This window comes from Canis lupus, chromosome 2 (assembly GCF_011100685.1).
Source record: "Canis lupus familiaris isolate Mischka breed German Shepherd chromosome 2, alternate assembly UU_Cfam_GSD_1.0, whole genome shotgun sequence".
NCBI lineage: Eukaryota > Metazoa > Chordata > Mammalia > Carnivora > Canidae > Canis > Canis lupus.
Window position 1 is genome coordinate 13,079,004 of NC_049223.1, and position 7,448 is coordinate 13,086,451.

General features: G+C 50.1%; 1 long non-coding RNA gene across 1 annotated transcript; it reads right to left on the bottom strand.

Annotated features, from left to right (window-relative positions):
* Window positions 1–1,902: 1,902 nt before the first annotated feature.
* On the bottom strand, window positions 1,903–3,443 carry LOC119869982. Its single transcript, XR_005354936.1, has 2 exons — window positions 2,369–3,443; window positions 1,903–2,230 (listed from the first exon to the last, which is right to left on the bottom strand). It is a non-coding gene; the product is annotated as an uncharacterized LOC119869982 (long non-coding RNA).
* Between the last annotated feature and the right edge of the window lie 4,005 nt (window positions 3,444–7,448).

A 7,448-nucleotide genomic window follows, 5' to 3' on the forward strand; every position in this document is an offset into this window, starting at 1 on the left:
TTTCTCTCTCCTGAATATTTGCCCTTTTACAGCAGTGTTGGCACCGGGAGCTGGAAATACAAAGCCCAAGCTACCTTCTCTTAGCAGCTCCTTGTGGCGGGAGGATAGACACTTGCATAAATGAACATGATGCAAGAGGCTGTGGTAGAGGCGTGTGCGGGGTCACGCTGTACTTCTCCCCTCAGAGAGACGTGGGTGATCATAGTCTGGGAAGGATGTTTGAATGGGGCTTTGAGGGATGAGTAGGAGATGTGAAGCAGGCCCAGCAGGGGTGGGGGGTGGTCACTGAGCCAGCAAAGCAGCATAGCTGATGCAGACGGCCTCTCCTCTGGCTACAGAGTGCGGGCAGAGGCCAGCGGCCTGGGCCACGCTTCGGAGAGCCTCCCTGGTATCATAAGACACTGGGGCTGTATCCTATGGGCAGCAGGCCTCATCATATTTAAAAGTGTTTTAATCAAGGGAAAGACTTAATTTGTGTTTTGGAAGGATATTCTTGGTAACAATGAGGAGGCTGGATGAATCACTTGGAGAGAAGGAGACAGTATTCCAGAGAGTTCAGAAATATGGACTTTTCCAGCAGATGGTGAGGGGGAGTCAGGTCAAGGAGGCCTTTTCCCAAGGTCCTGGTGAGGGAAAGACTAGCTCTGTCTTCAGAAAAGGTGGAGGGTGCTATCTGGTTTCCAGCAGGTTAGAGGAGCCATCACCCACCATCCTGCTTCTGGCCCTCACTTTGAAGCCCTGCAGGGACCTAATGCAGGGCCCTGAAGGGAGTGGACCGCCCTTCTTAAAGAAATGAAGACTTTTGTTGTTCATGAGTCCCCATAAATTCTGGGACTGGCCAGTGGAGGCCCTGGATGCCTTTCCTGTGTTCACTCCCTGGCTCCCCCTCCTCCACCGCCTACCACCAGTCCCGTGTTCACTTTTTAATGGCAATCAAGCTTTGTACAACTCTTTTGCTTCTGGAGGTGGGGCACAATATAGGAAACCGGTTCTGGTTGAATTGTCAGAGCTCTGGAGGGGAAGAGGTGTCCAGGTGGGCAGGAGGGCTCCCACCTGGAGAGAAAGCCAATCACAGACCTTGTGGAACCTTCCAGGGGATGAGAGCCAGCAGGCAGGGTGTGGTCTGTTTCTTGGGCAGAATAGTTGGTTTTAGGGGCACCTGGGTGGCTCAGTGGTTGAGCATCTGCCTTTGGCTAAAGTCACGATCCTGGGGTCCTGGGACGAGTTCTACATCGGGCTCCCTGCGAGGAGCCTGCTTCTCCCTCTGCCTGTCTCTGCCTCTCTCATGAATAAATAAAACGTTAAAAACATAGTTGGTTTTAAAGTTCACTTAAAGAGGCAATGTAGTGTGTCCTGGTTAAGAGCAGGGACTCTAGAGCCAGATCATGGGTTCAAATCCTAACCCTGGCACTTCCATGCTGTCTTCCTTGGGAAAGCCACTTAACTCTCTGTGCCTTGGTTTTCTCATCTGTAATATAGAGGCAATGATGGCATCCCTTTTCCAGGTTTGTTGTGAGGATTAAATGAGCTAATACACCTATAGGATTTAGAGCAGTGAGCCTCATGAGCACCACATATGTATTCCCCTTTGCTGGAGACACAGAGTGGCGTAAGCTCCCAGAAAGTAAACCTGCCCAGACTCACCCTGGCCGAAGACTCTTCCTTGCCCAATGTAGGCTCCAACGTAGGCAGCAGCCGCACCCCAAGACACCACCCGTCTCTCCTCCCAGCTCTCCTCCCAGATCCAAGGACCAGCTGGTGCCCAGACACATCCAGCCAGGGGCGGTGTGGGGCAGCATGGCTCTCCCACCTGTCCGGAGCCCAGCACAGCCGGGGAGGAGCCCTCCCTGCCCGGACTGTCCAGCTGTACCTGGGCCTAGGCCTGTCAGATCACCCCTTACCTGCAATTTCAAAGTGGTTTATTTTTTCCTTTTGCATTTGGATTCCAGGAATATTTAATGGGGCGTGTTAGAGCAAAACAGCCGTAACTTGCAATCTTTCTCTCAAGATTAAACAGGTGCATAATCCTTCTTTAGCCAAGCCCGTCAGCTGCAGCAGCCTGGGAGCTCCCCATCTGTGTGGGCCTCTGTGGCTGTGCTTTCCTCCTGTCTTCGGGGCTCCCCAAATGCTCTTCCATTCAGGGCCTTCCCAACATTCCCAGCTGTCCTGGCCCAGGGCAAAGCACTGTCTTCCCTCACCATGTTGGGCAAAGCCATCTTAGCTGAGAGAGCTGAAGTAAAAATGAAAAATATTTTTCTGTCAGCAGGTGCTTTGGGCTGAATTCACAAGGATTTTGGAGGTGGGGTGTGGTAAGCCCAGTGGAAGCCACCCCATGACAAGCATGTGGAGCCGTTGAGGTGGGACTCACCCCTGTCCCCTCTGATGTGGCTCTGGCTCCCACGTCAGAGAATATTCCGGCATCTCCTCAGGGACAGCCTGGGAGAGAATGGGCTCAGGCCATGACCCACCTCACGCCACTGGGCCTTGGTGTGGTCTGCCTCCCTGCGGGTGAGGCGGCTGGGCTGGCCCAGTGGCATGCTCTCTGCCACCTCTCTTCTTTCTGGAAGTTTCACAATCATATTCTAATGTAAACAGTGCTGTCAGAGAGTCCAGTGGGCCCTTGGGAATTGCACTGAGCAGTGATTGATGGGCCTGAGGACCCACACCAGTCACACCTCCCGCCTGGCTCCAGCACCGGCCTGTTAGCACAGCCTGACTTGGATCATTTGTCTCCAAGTACCAGGGGATTTTCAAACAGCTGTGGAGTCAACCATTTCAAAAAGGAACACAGTTCTGGTTTGTGGTAAGAATAACACACACCGCATGTGCTCCAGAATCCGGGCCTCGGAATTCCTGGGTGTGATGGCCTTTCCTCTCAGGGCCTGCTGTGTCGCCGCCTCACCTCAGCGCACAAACGGTGATGCCGTTTAGAGCCGCCGTGGGACTCCCACTCGGGGCATGCTGAGGTGGAGGATTTTTTCCTCTCTTTTCCTTCCCCTGTGACCTCATTTCTGCCGAACTCCAGGGGTGGGAGCCGTGCTTGGCGCCAAAACCTGGGCCAGGAAGGACGTTTCTTTCCACAGATGCAAAACTGTGTTGTGTTCTTCCTCTGTCCTCTCCTTGTCCCTTATCCCTTAGCCTGCGGTGTTAGTACAAGAAAGTCAAGAAGCCAGTGCAGGGAGTCGGCGGGGTGTCCGCGGCCACTTCCCTTCTCCCTCCACAGCCTCGCCCGGGAGCCACATAGGGCGGGACGCTTCCTCCCTCCGCGTCCTTCTGCGGGGAGGCAGGCCTCACCCCTGGGAGAGCCGGGAGCGCAGCGTGGGCCCTTGGTCCGGAGAGCGTGGGTTAGCCTTGTGGGCTTCAGGAGGGCTGGTGCCGGCTTCCCAGAGCGGATCATGGAAAAGGCTGGCAATAGATACACAGTAAAGACGCTAAGAGGGAGAAAGAGACCAAGAGAGGGAAGATAGGGTACCAGAGGCCAATGACCAGCCAGACACAGTGGCCGGAGGCGGAGAACAGGAGAGGGAAGTGAGAGGGAGAGCAGAGGCACACAGCCACCCTAGGCAGGAAGGAGACCAAGGCCACGAGGACCCCGGGGCCCCACTGCCTGTCCCACACCCTGGGCCAACCTCTCGGGCTCTTGATGGGCTGGGCCTCCAGGCAGGGCCTGGAGACTGGGACCCCCCCCTTTATCTCTTCCAGAACTGCCAACCCAAGTAGAAGGGAAGGGAAGAGAGTCTTCCCAATACATCCTGCCCGCCCCAGGGCTGGCTGGCAGAAAGGGTGCCTCTGAGAGCTGGCACAGCTTCCTGGGCCTCCGTAGTTGTGTCCAACCGGGCAGGAAAATTCTGGAGCCCAGTAGACGGAGCCAAGAGCTCAGGCAGCATGCAGACCAATGTCTTCCAAAGATCCCCTCTTCCCCCTGCCAAGTGATTGGGACACTGAGGGACACTTGGGGGGATGGGAATTCAGGACTAGTAGGTCCAGCAGTGTCTGTGAGATTGGACAGTTTGTGTACTGGGTGTCATGGAGCCCAGCTGGGGTTTAGATTCTTTGTCTGCCTCAGAGCTATCTCTATAGGGAAGAAATTTTAGTCTTGGGGTTGTCAGCCCAGGTACGGTCCTCAAGGATGACATAAGCAGGCCACCCGGGGACACGGGCCACCCTCACTGTGACTCCCCTGCCCACCTTCTCGCCAGGTGACTGACATTCGCTAAGCCCAGATGGTGCTTCCCCCCTCCCATTCTTCCACCTCAACTGCAGTGTGTGAAGCAAGGGCTCCACACTTAAGTATCCCACTCATACATGCATACACGCACCCGTGCACGGACATGTTCACTATAAAAGTAATCATAGCCCCATTACAGAACATTATGAAAACAAACATAGAAGGAAAAAAATCTCAAATCCCTTCATGATCTCACTTAACACAGCAGCTGTGACAATTAGAGGTTTATACCCCTTTTCACATGAAAATGCCAATGTAAACACAGGGAGTAGTTTTACTCTCATATATTTTTGTCCCCTCCTTTTCTCAATATTTTGTTATAAGAATTTTATTTTAATTTTTTATAAGAATTTTAGATGTTGTTGTAGATGTTCGGTTTTCAGTGAAAATGAGAGATTAATATTCCAGGAAATGGATGTACAATGGATAATAGTCACACGTTTCGTTTTGGACATTTAGGTGATTTCTGTGCTTTCCCTTCTTGGCAGTGTAGCTTAGTAACAATTTGAATTTGTTTCTGGGAGAGATGAACCACCAGTTTCACATTCCTCGTGACAGACAAGGGCTACTATCTTTCAACCCCATGCCATTTACCACAAGGGAAACTGTGTGAAGAGAGTGGGTGAGTCGGGGCACCCGGTAGCTCAGTCGGTTAAGTGTCTGACTGTGGATTTCAGCTCAGGTCATGATCTCAAGATCATGAAATCAAGCCCGTGGTCAGGCTCTGAACAGTTTGGAGCCTGTTGGGGATTGTCTCTCCCTCTGCCTCCCCAACGTGCAAGCTCTCTCTCTCTCTCTCTCAAAAAAAAAAAAAAAAGAAAGAAAAAAAAAGAAAGAAAGAAAGAAAGAAAGAAAGAAAGAAAGAAAGAAAGAAAGAGAAAGAGAGAAAGAAAGAAAGAAGAAAGAAAGAGAGAAAGAAAGAAAGAAAGAAAGAAAGAAGAAAGAAAAAGAAAGAAAGAAAGAGAAAGAGTGTGCCTGAGTCTGTGCATATTCACGACCACTCCTGGGTTGGCTCAGCCCCTTCTGGTGAGAGGTGTTGCAGATTACTGTGGCATAGGTTTTTTTTTTTTTTTTTTTTTTTTTAAGATATTATTTATTTATTCGTGAGAGACACAGAGAGAGAGAGAGGCAGAGACACAGGCAGAGGGAGAAGCAGGCTCCACGCAGGGAGCCTGACACGGACTTGATCCTAGATATCCAGGATCACACCCTGGGCGGAAGGCGGCACCAAACCGCTGAGCCATCGGGGCTGCCCTGTGGCATAGTTTACAAGCCAGCAGATGAATTGTTGGAGTAAAGCAAGTTACTGGTCCACCATTCCCAGTTGGCTGGGCTTTGGAGAAGTGGCCTTAGCTGGGACTGCTGAGAAAAGTTTTAGGGGACATTTGTGGCACTTTTGAAATATATCAGGTGCCTCTCAGTGGGAGACACCTGTCCACTTTCCCACATTACTGAGCAGGAAGCAAAATTACCTTGACAAAGGTGCAGTCAACTCTTCCATGGGGGCGGAGGGGGGGATACTTACTGCCCCTCATTTGCCTGAAACTCCAGGATCCCATGCAAATGTCCCCAAGAGCAGTACTAAGGGCACCCGTGTTGTGGGGGGTACTGGCTGAGCCATGGATTTCTCAACGTCACTTTTTGCTTTAAAGGAATTAAATTCAACAAGGAGATATAATTCCCAGCAATTTTCATTTGTAAATGTGGAAAATTTGAAAAACACAACAATGTAACAATAGAGGACACTATTAGAAACATTTGATTGATATAGGGTTCTATTTGCAATGCATGTTTGTGGGGAAAGCAGGATCCCAATTTTTACTGAAAAAAAAAAATGACACACATGCAAGTCTGGAAAGCTAAAAATATACACTTGAATCTAAAAATGTTATTTCTGGATAGTGAAATGATGAGTGAGCTTTATTGTCCTTTTTCTAGCTTAATTATATTTTCTACTTCAATACAGTTAGCACACAATAGTGGTGTAATTGTTAAAAGGTGCTCTTTATAGTACAAAAATATCTTTCATCCACATTTCTATTCACTTCACAAAGCCTTTCATAAGTACTATTGTATTTGGTCATCCCAGCAACACAGGAATAAGTAAAGAACAGTATTAAATAAAATTTATTTAATAAAAATTTGTAAAATAAAATAAAACAAATCTCACACCCCATTTTACAGATGAAGTAGATCATGTGGGGGTTCTCTTTCCGGATGGAGTGCTCTCCATTCCAGGCTGTCAGCTCCCTGGTTCCAACAGCCACTCCTGGGCTGCATTCTGTTTTTTTTTTTTTGTTTTGTTTTTAAAATCAATTTCCTAACTCGTTCAATATGGACAAGGGAGCTAAGAACACATCTCTAATCATATCACTGCCCTGCCTAGAGCCTTCAGTGGCTCCTCGTGACTCTAGTGTGGAGGTTCTCAATCCTGGGCATTCCCAGCTGATGATTCCTTATTGTGGGGGGGTCCTGGGTGTTGAAAGGCTATTAGCAGCATCTCTTGACTCTGGGTAGATGCTCATAGCACCCTCCCCACCCCGAACACACACCATTGCATCAACCAGAAAGCCTGCAGACATTTTGTCTCTAGACAAAATTGCACCCAGTTGGGAACCAGCCAAAACCCAGGAGCTGCCACCCAGGCCTCAAGTTAGCTCTGCGTATCCCCCTTGCCAGGGCCCGTCACACGTATTAACCTGGGCATCTGCATCATCCTTCACCTCCACCTTCTTCACTTACCTTCTCGGGCAGGTGAAACCTGCTCTTTGTCCTCTCACAGTCCCCGGGGGCAGGAGGCTTCCTCTGTACCCCCCTAAGCCCTTCCTGCCAGTGGAATTCCTCACCTGCTCAGCAGGGTGAGCTTGGGAGCCCTGTGCTCTGTTCACTTCGGAGCAACCACGTGCCTGGGAAGGGGACACTGCAAATACTTCATAAAATATCTGGGTTAGAAAGAAGGAGAGGAGGTAAAACAGGGCAAAGTTACTCGCATTTTGGTGATCCAGCACTCTAGTTTTTGTTTGTTTGTTTGTTTGTTTTTTGGAAAGGTCTGTTTATGCCTGTCAAGTTTTGTTTTGAATTGGAAGAAGACTATGCAAGGGAGTCGCAGCCCAGCTTGTCTCTGGCAACCTGAGAAGGGGGCGGGGGGGGGGGGACATCCAATGAGCATCCGTAGAGCAGCAGCAGCAGGAGGCAACCCGGGGATGTGACACCCAGGGCA